Source organism: Cryptomeria japonica, chromosome 5 (assembly GCF_030272615.1).
Source record: "Cryptomeria japonica chromosome 5, Sugi_1.0, whole genome shotgun sequence".
NCBI classification, from domain to species: domain Eukaryota; kingdom Viridiplantae; phylum Streptophyta; class Pinopsida; order Cupressales; family Cupressaceae; genus Cryptomeria; species Cryptomeria japonica.
The window spans coordinates 714,408,027-714,423,184 of NC_081409.1; positions in this window are offsets into that span (position 1 = coordinate 714,408,027).

The following is a 15,158-nucleotide window of genomic DNA, read 5'->3' on the forward strand; positions in this document are numbered from 1 at the left end:
ATTCCAGCAATATGGGAGATTTTGCTACCATGTGTCATTCATCTGCATTTTTAAGATTCCTGTCAATAAATTTAGGGATATTTTTTCTATTTTAATCATTTTCTCATATTCATTGTTGCTTTGAAGAACCATGAGACTCTCAGCATCTTAAAATTTCAGCTTAAAGTTTTAAGCTTGCCCACTACACAAAATCAATGGGACCCCTTGCTTGTGAAAGTTAGTAAAACTTCTCAATAGCACCCCCTAGAATATTGTAGGAAGCCCCCCTCCATGGTATCACTACCTTGATTTTGTGGCTATTTTGAAGTAATAAATGGCAGAATTTTGTGTGAAGTTTGGTGCATTCCTTGAGCCTCTCTATCTATTTACACATACACATATTGCCATTAAGTAGCCCTACCCTATCCATTTACACATTTGTCTTATTCATCTACTCAACACACCTATCTATGCATCTATCTCCATTTAATAATTTTCTACCTAGATTTGACTACTATCCAATTTCAGGACAAGTGTACAATTGTATATGTTGATATTTAAAACTGAAATACCACAAACCCTAGACGATGCACACATAAGCTAGACCTAATATGCATGTAAATCCAAAATATGGACAATTGCATAAACAAATTGTGGGTAGTTAAGTATCAATTGCCATAACTAGGCAACTCTATAAAATCTGCCCCTTGGTCACTACAATTTTCTTTCAATTTCATTTAATTCACAAAAACTACCACTTTAATGGACCAGCCATCTTATTCTGATTTGGATTGTCGACTTCATAATTCTTCCAATCACCATGGTGGTGACCAAGCTTGAAAAACTCGGATTTTGCAATAACTCGGCAAGGCCAAAAAATTTTTAAAACTCGGGACTCGGCAAAACTCGGCAACTTTATCGAACATTTGAAAATACATTTTTTTTTTATATATAATTCAAAAACACACATTTACACCAAATTTGTATAACATATATGATTTCCATGATATATAAATCAAATTTTTTTGGTAATACATAGCAACAAATGCAAATATCATAGCATAAACCAAAAACCAAGTGCAACATATGTATAAGAGTTCAATACATATCAACGTATCATAGTGACAGTCTCATAGAGTTATAGAGTCATAGACCACAAAACAAGAACCTCTGAAATTCTGATTACATATCAAGTTCAAAGTTTGGTATCAATGAAAATAAGAAATCATAAATTGCATCTACGACTAAAGCTCAAAACAGATTGTGGCTGCTGGGTGGGTGGTGCTGAAGTAGTGGCAACATCCTCAACACTAACAGGTGCCTCTGCTGCATGATCAACCTCCTGCTCCTCCTCACGTGCTGCCACTTCCGCATCCCATTCCTCTCCTGCCCTCTCCAACTCACTCAGCTGCTCATTAGTAAGGAATGGATCCAAATCATTATCAACATCATCAGGAGAAGCAACCCATTCTGCTGCATATGGATCAATGTCATCCAAGTCAAGTGCTTCATGTGAATCTTGCCCTAGCACCTTCTTCTCATGTAATCGAATGTTGTACCGCACATAGACAAGATCATTCAAGCGTTGTTGAGTCAACCTATTGCGCTTTTTTGTGTGGATGTTCTCAAAAACACTCCAGTTGCGCTCACAACCAGAAGCACTACAAGGCTGTGATAATATGCGGATGGCAAGCTTTTGAAGATTAGGCGTTGTGGCACCATAATCTTCCCACCACAAATCTGCAAGGATACAAAATGTGATTTATAACTTGTAAAGATTTCAATAATCTTAAAGAGAGAAATAAATGGTAAAAATTAAACATATGTTTTTTTTTACCTGGTCGTAAGGTGGCTCTCCTACGTTTGCAATCAGGTGAAGAAAACAATTCCCCTAAGGCCTTCTTATAACTCTGCAACTCATCAAGTATCAGGTCTCGAAGGATCTCATCATCAACTAATCTCCGAATGCATGTGTCAAGGCCAATTCTAACCTCTGCATCTGCTCTGAAACTCGGAGAGTAAAAAAACTTGGGATTCAAGAAGTAGGCAGCAGCATGAATATGTTGGTGGAGTTGATGGTTCCACCTCCGATCAATTATGCGCCATATGGGTTCATACTTGGTCTTGTTTGACCCATACAAGTGTTGAATCGCCTCTTTGGCCTTATCCATGGCCTCATATAGATACCCCATGGAGTTATGATCCCCATCCACCATTCGTAGCACCCTCACCAACGGTTCCGACACCTAGATATAAAAAATCTAACAAAATCAGCAGATTGAAATATTAGAAAATTAAATAATAAATCATCAATTAAAGTTTCAAAACTTACATTGATGATCTCCTCCACTATCTTGGCAAAATTAGTATCAAAAATGGCAATCACAACCTTCTCTGCTTCAGGCTTTGTAGCATAAGGACTCCCCAACCATCTTTCACTCACAAACATCCGCTTCAGGTTGGGCAATGTAGCAAGTATGCTCTGCAAGGTGAGGAAATTGGTAGCAAAGCGTGTGACCCCCGACCGCACAAGATCCTTACCTTCAGTGTGCTCTCTCATAAGATTCAGGACCCATGTGTGATTGTAGATGTATTTGGTGATATTCCTTCCATCTTCAACCACTTTCTTTACCCAACTTAGTTTCCCTATGTCCTCAAGGAGCAAGTCAAGACAATGGGCAGCACAAGGGTTCCAAAATAATGTCGGATGTCTAGCCATTAGAAGTTTGCCGGCTGCCACATATGCAGCTGCATTATTAGTCACAACTTGGATGACATTCTGCACTCCCACATCCATCACCACTTCATCCAACATGTTGCACAAGGTCTCTGCATTCTTCACTTCATTGGAGGCATCAATTGATTTTAAAAATACTAACTGTCCTCCTGAAGCAACTAGAAAGTTGATGAGTGTCCTGTTCCTACCATCTGTCCATCCATCAGAAAGAATGGTGCAGCCATTCTTTTCCCAAATAGTCCTTTGCTCTTCCACTAATGCATGAGTGTTTTGGACCTCATCCTGCAATAACGGTCCACTTACCTCGTAACGGCTTGGGGATTTGAACCCCTTACCTGCCACAGTCAACGCGGTGACCAATTGGTCCCAAGATGGACTAGAAATAGCATTGAACGAAACATCGTTGTAGATAAAAAATCTAGCACACGCCACCTTGGCTTGTTGGTGAGCCTCTTTATTCCATGCAGTGCCAAGCAATCCAGGTTGTGCACCAGGAGTGTTACGTGGAATAAAGAAGTTTTCCATGTTGCTGTCCAAAGTTCCCTTTGCTCGTATCCGTGGCCCAAGGGAAGAACCAGATGTCCCCACATCTGTATGTGACCCCATGGAACTCAAATCTGCCCTTGGGGCTGCCATTGCCTCTGCTGTTCTCTTTTTTGTTGCCTTCCTTTGATCATATGCTTCAAGCGTTGCTATTGCATCTCTCGTAGCCTCTTCAGTACATTCCGTACAGCTTGTGGTATCTCAGCATTGAATTTTTGCAAGGTGATATTTGAACCTATTAATGCCACCTTTTACAATTTTTTTGCAATGGTTGCAAAAAACATCTCCTCGTTTTGGACCTGGTCTCCCATGTTTCCAACAAGGGTCTCTCTTTTTGCCACCAACTTTAACTGTAGAAGCTGAATCCATTTTCTTTCAAAAAGATGTGGAAAAGAACCTAGCAAAAGAGAGGCAACATTTAGAGATAAATAACATTGTTACCAAAAAAAATCACAAACATCCAAAAATTACAATGACTGTACAACTGTATTTTATTTACAGTCATCTATTAATAGATGACTCTCTAAAATTAAAATTTTTAATTGGTTGTGTATTTTTTTAAGTTTTTAACTTCAAATTTAAATTTAAATGAAATACTTTAATACACATTGACATTACACAGTTGACAGTCATTTCAAATGACTATGAGTATTTCACAATTGACTGTGTAATACACAGTCATTAATTACAATGTACATTAATGATTAATGTATTACACAGTCATCAGTCATTTGAAAATGACTATGTATTACACAGTCATTTCAAAATTTCAAATGACCGTGTATTACACAGTCATCAGTCATTTGAAAATGACTGTGTATTACACAGTCATCAGTCATTTGAAATTTTGAAATGACTGTAATGACTGTGTATTACACAGTCATTTGAAAATGACTGTGTAATACACAGTCATTTGGAAATGACTGTGTATTACACAATCATTTCAAATGACTGATGACTGTGTAATACACAGTCATTTGAAAATGAATGTGTATTACACAGTCATTTGAAATGACTGTGACTATGTAATGATGACTGTGTAATACACAGTCATTTGAAATGACTGTGTAATACACAGTCATTTGAAATGACTGTGACTGTGTAATGATGACTGTGTAATACACAGTCATTTGAAAATTTGAAATGACTGTGTATTACACAGTCATTTGAAAATTGAAATGACTGTGACTGTGTAATACACAGTCATTTGAAATGACTGTGACTGTGTAATGATGACTGTGTAATACACAGTCATTTGAAAATTTGAAATGACTATGTATTACACAATCATTTGAAAATTGAAATGACTGTGATTGTGTAATGATGACTGTGTAATGCACAGTCATTTGAAAATTTGAAATGACTGTGTATTACACAGTCATTTGAAATGGCTGTGACTGTGTAATACACAGTCATTTTGAAATGACTGTGACTGTGTAATACACAGTCATTTTGAAATGACTGTGTATTACACAGTCATTTCAAATGACTGATGACTGTGTAATACACAGTCATTTGAAATGACTGTAATTACTAATGATTGTGTATTACACAGTCATTTGAAATGACTGTGACTGTGTAATACACAGTCATTTGAAATGACTGTGTATTACACAGTCTTAGTCATTCGAAATAAAACAATACAAAAAGATACCTAGTCGTGCGTGCAAATGCAAACAATACACAGTCATTTTGACTGTGTAATACACAGTCAAATGACTGTGTATTACACAGTCATTTGTGTATTACACAGTCAAAATGACTGTGTATTCGAAATAAAACAATACAAAAAGATCACGAATAAACAAGTAAAAACCTGGTCGCGCGTGCAAATGCAAACCCTATGCAAATCGCGTGGCGTTTTTTGCCTTCCGGAGTCGCGCGAGCCGCGAAATGGAATAAAGACTTCGGTTTTTTTTGCCTGCGACTTAAGTCGCGTTTTTCTCGCATTTTGTGCCGCGTTTCGGGCGGGTTTTGGCCATTAACGGCGAGTATTTGCCAAAAAAATCGCGGCAAGTATATAAAAAAATCGCCTCGAGTATTTCCGTGATTAACTCGCGCGGCATTATGGATCGCGATTACTCGCGAGTTTTTGAATTGCTCGCCGAGTTTTGCAAGTATGGTGGTGACAACTCTATGCCACCACTTATGCTTACACTTGAAGTTGGTAAGCTCCCAGTTGTTGGGGTCATCCCTAGACCTAACCCTAAACTTCGAGGGTTCGTTCATGGTGACCTTGCCTATGTATCCCCTTTGGTAAATCAGAGATTTTGTAGTTTGTACACCAATGTTAGAGGGTGTTCATTCTCCCCTCTTGTATGAGATCTCTGATCCCACCTTAAAACCATGACTATCCATTAAGCATAAGCTATCAACTTAGTCTAGTTATAATAGAACATTAACAATTTGTCATCAAGTGTTGATTCCATGCCAAACATTACCAATCAGTGGTTTACAAACATACACAAATACACAGTGTCATATCATTCCATAATCCCCAAATTCCCATAGTGATTGAGTTGAGCATACATCACAAATACACAGTGACTAGCTCCAACATACATCACATATACCACAATGACTACCTCCATTTTACATCACAAAATACATAGTGACTAGCTCCAGCACACACCACACATACCATAGTGACTAGCTTCAACATAAATCACATATGCCATGGTGAATAGCTTCGGCATACATAACACATCCAATGTAAACAATTCACACATACATTACATGTTTACATAAAGAACAATTGGTAAAGTGGAAATCGATGCAACCTTTTGCATGCATCATCCCACTACCGGGTTCACAATCATATAAGCCCATAAGTAGATCTCACTTGGAAAAGGAATGTCAGTGCATTCCATATTACACTGTGGGTCCCATCCTTTTCCCAATCTACCATTGTCTATGATGGCAATAAGCAGCCCATGCTACTTGATGTCATCACTGGCAAGGGCATCTGTAACAATGTACACAAAACCCAAGGCTATTTACATAAAATAAAAACATGAAAGTGACTAATACATAACAGTGAAAAACTAACACATCTAAAATGAGAGACTAGACCTATCCCTTTAGTGCATCCTAGATAGCAAAGGAATGTCAATGTATTGCACACTACATCGTGGGTCCCATCCTTGTTCCGATCTTTTGCACCAATCGAGATGATTGCAAGCATTGGGGTCGAGTACGGATCAGTCAACTGGAAAGAGATTTGGATGCATTCCTACTACACTAGGGGATCATCCTCAACTCAACAAAGTCAAATACGCATCGAATAACTACGAAGAGGATTCAATGCATCCCATACTACACCGCAAATCCACCCTCAATCCTAAGGGTCATATAGACACAAGTGAGATCCTACAAATAGTGAACCTACCTAACCAAGTGGACTCCCAACTCCAATCGCCTGTAGGCCACTAACAATAAGTTTGTCCAACCAAGAAGAAGTAGCTTTCGACATATACCACTCTATGACCTTAATAATATTGTTAGCTATCTTCTTCATAGGTAAGGTACCGCTAACGATAAGTCTGTCCAACCAAGAAGAAGTAGCTTTTGACATATACCACTCTATACCTTAATAATATTGCCAGCTATCTTCTTCACAACTAAGGTAGCACTTGGCATTGATAACCCCCTTGCTATAGGTGACTGCAAACGAATCCTCTTGATACAACAGTTAGCTTTGATTATTGTACTTGCACGATAAGGTAACTACCTATGCAACAATTCTTGTATCATAACCAAGGTAACCCTTGCAAATCTTTCACCTCCGCGAACCAGGTGAAAGCTGGATAATCCCTAGTAGTAAGTAGCCTAGGCATCAACCATTGGCAAAGTCCAATTATTGCCTACTACTACTCAAATATCCTGAAGGCTCACACTTGGGTCATCTCTAGCTTGGAACTTATGTTGAAGTAAATTGAATTTATTTCACACTGATGCAATTCTTACAATATGCAGATTATAATGTACTGATTTCTTCTTTTGATTTCAGGGTATGTATTCAGAATTTAATCCTTAACACATATGAATGTTAATAATGATAATGTATTGATGAGACGCTGATGTACTTCTTTTCTTCAAGTCTGAGATTGCCGATCAAAGGGAGAGAGAGAGCATTTTTTATTATATATCTTCTCTTTATGATATCAGCATGTATAAATATATATATGGAGAGACATGTCATGAGGGGACATGTATCCACAATGTGGAGCCATGTCCGCTCATGACATGGCCCTCTCTCAAACAATACAACACTTGCCAAAGGGTGCTTTCAAGAGGCCCGATCCTCAATCGGTTTAGTTAACATAAAAAACCAAAAAACAATATTATGAAAGCCGCTGATCTACTGTACATTACATTTGATTATTACTCGATCCAGGTATGTTTGATATAATAAATACGATCATTTCTTGATCTATTTGTAAATGATATTCAAATTTATGTTCAAGTCTGAAGTTATATAATATTGTTATTCTTTTACTGATACTTTCTATTGTTTCTTATGTCACAGGTTGCTGAAGATAACATTAATTATTTTCTATGTCACTACAGCTTTTCATTGACATGTACATATAAGCAATGCCCACCGATCAAGGCATGCCTTGACCGGTCATGTCTTTTGACACGCCCGATCAAGACATGTATTGATCAGTGCATATGCACCGCTTCACTTAAGTGATATACTGATAACTATCGGTCACGTCATTTTAACATATTAAACCGATTACTATCGAGTCACGTTAAATAGTATAATTGATCGATTAGCAATCGGGTCACGTCAAGAATATAATCATCCGATAAACAATATAATCATCGATCGGTATAATGTGCAATTAAGATGATAACTGTTATAGTTATCATATGATAGCAACAATCGATGCTATCATATGATGTCTATGATAGTTATCATAAGTCTGGTCTGATCTTATTACAATCATAGCATGAGTAACATGATTATAGTCTGATCGATTATGCATATAAGATGATTATAACAATTTCATTTATTTAATCATGAGGTCTACATTTAGATTGTAGTTATATCGATAAGGTATATGATTGAATGAGAGATAAATGAAGTCTCTCATTCAATCATTTATCTTACCGAAGCTACTAAGTTTCAACACTCCCTCTTAGCTAGGGAAGATAACTGGAGACCTATTTAAAAAAAGCATCATATTTCTCATAATAAAATGTATTACACGACTTCGTAATACAAGGGATCATATCACATATGCTCGTGACATGATGCATCACGTAATGAGTGACACGGGAATATATCACATCATCTCGTGATATAGATATCACATAACACGTGATATCACGATCGCATAATACGCGATACCTTGGATATAAATACTTGAGAATGTTGAATTCCCTTATATCCAGGTTATGGTATGTGCATTGACATTACGTTACATAATGTCTACCATAACATATCATGGCACATCCATGAGTCAGAGTGATATCAAGTTAGCATGATATCAACATTACAAGATCATCACCTCATAATGTTTAATACAGGTGTTCATAGTCTAAAAGATCGACACCTTTTAGAAATGTACACGGGGTGGAACCCATAAAGTCATAACACGACAAAAGAAGTTTACACATTAAACATCTCATATATTAGTACAGATTACAAAACTGATTATAACTCAATCATACCAAGACCTTTTCTGAAGTGTTCAACTTTCACTCTGGCTAGAGGTTTGGTCAGTATTTCTGTTGTCTAGTCTCCTGTACTGATATACTGCAACTGAATCACATTCCTATCCACCATATCTATCACATAGTGATAAGGGATCTCAATGTGTTTGGATCTATCATGAAATACAGTGTTCACGGAGAGTTTTATACAACTCTAATTGTCACAATGAATTATAGTAGGCTTCATTGGTTCTCGAATAATCCCACAAGTAGCTTCTGTAGCCATACAGCTTCTTGTGCAGCCATGGAAGCTGCGATATATTCGGCCTCTGTAGAACTCTGAGCTACTGAAGAATGTTTCCTGCTAATCCAAGATATCATGGCTGAACCCAAGCAGAAGCAGCACCCTGAGGTGCTTCTCCTGTCAGTCACACTTACAGCCCAACCTGAATCAATGAACCCGTGAAGATTCAAATCAATATTCTCATACTTGAGTCCATAGTTGAGAGTGCCTTGAAGGTATCTCATTATATGTTTTACTGCCATAAGATGAATCTCCTTAGGTTCACACATGAATTGAATCAAGGCATTTACTGGATAACAGATATTAGGTCTAGTATTGACCAGGTACATTAATGATCCAATCATCTGTATGTAGAGCGTAGGATCTACCAATGGGGAATTTGTTGCTGCCTCCTTCAGTTTGTGAATATTAGTTTCCATGGGAGAAGTCATGGGTCTGCAGTTCATCATACCAAAAATCTTCAATATGTCTAAGGTGTATTTTCCTTGATTAAGTATAATGCTGTTAGAGTTTTGCCAAACCTCTAATCCAAGGAAGTAATGTAGAAGGCCTAAATCCTTCATATCAAACTCCTTTTCAAGGTCTTTCTTACATTGACCAATAAGGTGATTTTCTCCGGTAATCAGAAGATCATCAAAATATAAGATCAATATCAGCATGTCACTTTTGACTTTCTTGAAGTAAAGATTTGGATCTGCATCATTCTTTGAGAATCCCAATCACAGCAAATAGTTGTCAATTCTTTCATACTAGGCCCTGGGAGCCTGTTTTAGACCATATAGAGCTTTCTTTAATCTGCACACGTGTCTCTGTATTGTGGATCTCAAACCCTTTTGGTTGTTCTAAGTACACTTCCTCCTCAATTTCACCATTCAAGAAAGCAAATTTTCAAATCCAATTGATGGACTTTCCAACCTTTGGCTGCTGCAATGCCTAGTATTGTTATAAAGAGGTGTATCTAGCAACTGGAGCAAATGTCTCATCATAGTCTATTCCTTCTTTCTGAGAGAACCCCCGAGCAACAAATATGGCTTTATGTTTCTCTATGCTACCATCTGCAACATGTTTGATTTTGAATAGCCACCTGGAAGAGACAACGGATTTCCCTTTTGGCCTAGGAACAATTTCCCATACATCATTGTTACGGATGGATTTATATTCTTCTGACATGGCATCTTTCCAAACTTAATGTTTAAGAGCTTCCGGTACACTAGAAGGTTCTAATTTAGAGAGATCATTCATTAGGGCTACATAGCTAGTGAATCTTCAAGGCCTCTTACTTTATCTAAAAGTCCCTGAAGGAGCTGCAAAATCCCTTGCATCTTCCATTGTTTTGTGAACCCACAGAGGTCTTTTCTTAGAGATTTCTTGGGGAGGAATTTGTTCTTCATTTTCTTCTGAGCACTCCCTCTGAATCTCAGGAGTGGAATCCTCTTCTATGTCTAAAGATGGATCATAGATTTCTGACTCAATAGAGTATTTGGCTCTTTTGAACGCTATGTCTTCTTCAAATATTACATCTCTACTAAGTTCAATATTGCTATGTCCAAGCACAAATATTCTATAGGCTTTAGAGGTTTCACTGTATCCAACAAAGATTCACTTTCTTCCAGAGGGTTCTAGTTTTGTTCTTTTCTCTTTAGGTATATGAAAGTAGACAGGGCATCCAAATATCCTAAAGTGAGTGATATCAGGTTTTATACTTTTGAAAACTTCTTCAGGAGTTTTATCTTCAATGTGGGAGTGACGGAGATATTTTGTATGTATACAGTAGTGTTGGAGGCTTCTGCCCAAAGATGAGTTTCTAAGTTTTGATCAAGAAGCATGGCTTTGGCTGCCTCTGCAATGGTTCTATTTTTCCTCTCAACAACCCCATTTTGTTGGGGGTTGTAAGGGACAGTGAACTCCCTCTTAATCCCAGCATCTTTACAAAATTCCCTAAAATTGTCTGAGGTGTATTCCCTCCCATTATCAGTCCTTAAGGTTTTTATTTTCCTTCCGGAAGAGTTTTCAGAGAGAGATTTGAATTCCTTAAATCTCTTGAGAATCTCTTCAAATTCTTTACGTTTAAGAAAATAGATCCAGGTCTTCCTGGAGAAGTCATCAATGAATATTACATAGTAAAGGAACCCCCCTAATGATGGTACAGACATTGGCCCACATAGGTCAAAGTGAACTAATTCTAAGACATTGCTTGTTTTCCTAAAACTATTTTGAAAGGAACTCTTAGTATTTTTGCCTAGGGCACACCCCTTGCATGTAACAAAATGGTATTGTTTCAACTTAGGCAAGCCAATTACTAATTTTTCAATTGAGCATAAAGCACGAAAGTTTAAATGACCTAATCTTCTATGCCAAATTTCATTTGAATCTGTAATCTCATGAAGTAGGGCTAGGTTAGATTCAGTACATACCTCGTATAAATAGCCTTTTCTATGTCCTAGGATTGTAGCCTTCTTGACGGAAGAGTTTTGTGGCTATACTAGGACTTTACCATTCATGAATGTTATTCTGTACCCATAATCTTCAAGTGCAGATACAGAGATTAAGCTCCTCTTGATGCCAAGAACGAATAAAACTCCGGTGAGTTAAAGAGACATGCCTGTCTTCAGGTTAATGGTGCAGGTACCGACGCCTTTCACTGGATGTGCAGAGTCATCACCAATGGTTACTTCCTCATCAATTTCTTCTAACATGGAATCCAATAATTCTCTATACCCAGTGATGTGTTTGAAGACCCACTGTCAATGATCCAAGTGTTAGATTTATTGGATACTTGACTGGAGAGGGCAGAGTAGAATACATGCTTCTCGGGGTCATATTCTTCCTTTTCAACTTTTGCAAATGTAGTTTGTTGTTTGATTCTATCTGGACATCTTGCTACATAGCGTCCATATTGATCACACCTAAAGCACTGAATGTGAGAGTTGTCTCTTTTAGATGACCTTTTCTCATGTCGGTTCTTTCTCTTCTTGAAATGTTTCTTCTTGTTTTTCTTGTTGGAGTTGGTATTTAGAAGATGGAGATCTTCATCTATGTTCATTTGTTTGATCCCCTTCTTATTTATCCTTGAGTCCTCTTTAAGACAATCTGCTCTTAACCTATCAAATTTCAAATATTTAGCTCTTGCACTAATGCCTTGGACGAATGTTTCCCATGTACTAGGCAACCCATCTAGAGCAATGAGTGTTAGCTCTTTGCTCTGGATCTCATATCCAAGCATTGCCAGTTCATCCCTTAGGGCTGATATCGACATTAAGTATGCATTGATTGACTCTCCTTTGTTCATACTTATATGATTTATTTCCCTTTTTAGAGCTAGGGTTCTACTTGCATTGTTTATCTCAAATGCATTTTCGAGTGCTTTGAACATATGGTAGGCAGTCTCATGCTTTGTTATTATTGGCATGATGTGATTTCTCACTCCATTGACTATGATCTTCATGGCCTTATCATTTCCCTCAATCCATGTCGATTTGTCAGGTTCATTCTTTGGTTCTGTAGATTCAACTCTTACGAATGATTCAACTTTATTTTTTTTTAGAATCATTTTAATTCTGAACTTCCATGCTGAGAAATTGTCGCCTCCTTCAAGTCTGTCCTCAAATATGATAGCATTAGCCATGGGAAATATGATGTTTATATCTTCGGTTTGAACTTCTCAAATTTGAATGCCTCAAGTTCGATCAGCGTGGCTCTGATACCATGTAAATGATATTCAAATTTATGTTCAAGTCTGAAGTTATATAATATTGTTATTCTTTTACTGATATTTTCTGTTGTTTCTTATGTCACAAGTTGCTGAAGATAACATTAATTATTTTCTATGTCACTGCAGCTTTTCATTGACATGTACATATAGGCAATGCCCACCGATCAAGGCATGCCTTGACCGGTCATGTCTTTTGACATGCCCGATCAAGACATATCTTGATCGGTGCATATGCACCACTTCACTTAAGCAATATGCCGATAACTATCCGTCACGTCATTTTAACATATTAAACCGATTACTATCGGGTCACGTTAAATAGTATAATTGATCGATTAGCAATTAGGTCACGTCAGGAATATAATCATCCGATAACAATATAATCATTGATCGGTATAATGCGAGATTAAGATGATAACTATTATAGTTATCATATGATAGCATCAATTGATGCTATCATATGATATCTATGATAGTTATCATAAGTCTGGTCTGATCTTATTACAATCACAGCATGAGTAATATGATTATAGTATGATCGATTATGCATATAAGATGATTATAACAAGTTCATTTATTTAATCATGAGGTCTACATTTAGATTGTAGTTATATCGATAAGGTATATGATTGAATGAGAGATAAATCAAGTCTCTCATTCAATCATTTATCTTACCAAAGCTACTAAGTTTCAACACTGTTATATATAAAACAATATTGTCGTCAATGATCATTGCTCGAAACATGGCAAGAGAAGATGAAAAATAGAATCTGATTACACAGATTTATATACTTGTATCTGTATAGTATTTCGATCAAATACAAGGACGATGGTTTTACAAAGCATTTGAAATAATTATTCTTATAGGCACAAGAAATGTGTATGTATGTCAGTTCATCGTATGTATGTGTGTATGTATGAACTGACATACATACATACATACTTATATATATATATATATATATAAACGAGCATCGTTATATCTGACCGAAGCTACGGTGCATCAACACTCCCTCTTAGATAGGGAAGATAATCAAGTATATATCAATGGAGATATCACCTAACTCGTGATATCAAAGGATGTTTCAAGAACATCAAGTCACATGACATTCTTCACATATACATCCAAGTTATGGTATGTGCACTGAAATCACGTCTCATGATGTTTACCATAACAAGTCATGGCATTTCCATGGATATTACGTCGCATAATATCCACCATGATTATCTCATAAGGAGCATAATGATATTCAACCGATATCAAGTCTCATGATATCTATCAATAAGTCCAAAAGATACTAACTATCATGACATGTCCATAAATATCATATCACATGATATTCATCATGATAGTGAATTAATCATTGTAAAGTCGTCACCTTACAATGTTAGATACAAGTGTTCATTATTTGAAAGATCGTCACCTTTCAATAATGTACACAAGGTAGGCCCACAAGTCATAGAGTCACACATATGACAAAAGAGTTTACACATTAAACATCTTTATTTATACTAATACAAATAAACAATTTTGAGATTCAATCTCAATAACTTACATTTCAACCATACCAAGTTTCTTCCTGAAGTGTTCAACTTTCACTCTGGGAGAGGCTTTGTGAGAAAGTCTGTTGTTTGATCGCTTGTATTAATATACTCCAACTGGATCACATTCCTTTCTACCATGTCTTTCACGTAGTCGTAAGGAATCTCTATATGTTTCTGCCAGACTTCCAATCCAAGGAAGTAATGTAAACTACCCAAGTCTTTCATATCAAATTCTAATGCCAGGTCCTTCTTACACTGAACAATATGGTGATCTTCTCCTGTAATTAGCAAATCATCAACATATAGGCTTAGTATCAACATATCACCATTAATTACTTTAAAGTAAAGATTTGGATTTGCATTATTCTTGGAGAATCCTAGACCCAGTAGATAGTTGTTGATCCTCTCATACCAAACTCGGGGAGCCTATTTAAGTCCATATAAGGCCTTCTTCAGTTTGCACACATGTGAAGCTGCATCATGAATCACAAAACCTTCAGGTTGTTCTAGATAGACTTCTTCTTCAATAGTCCCATTCAAGAATGCAGTTTTCACATCCATCTGATGGATCTTCCAGCCTTTAGCTACTGCAATAGCTATGACTGCTCTAACGGAGGTATACCGGGCAACAGGTGCAAATGTCTCTTCATAATCAATACCTTCCTTCTGTGAGA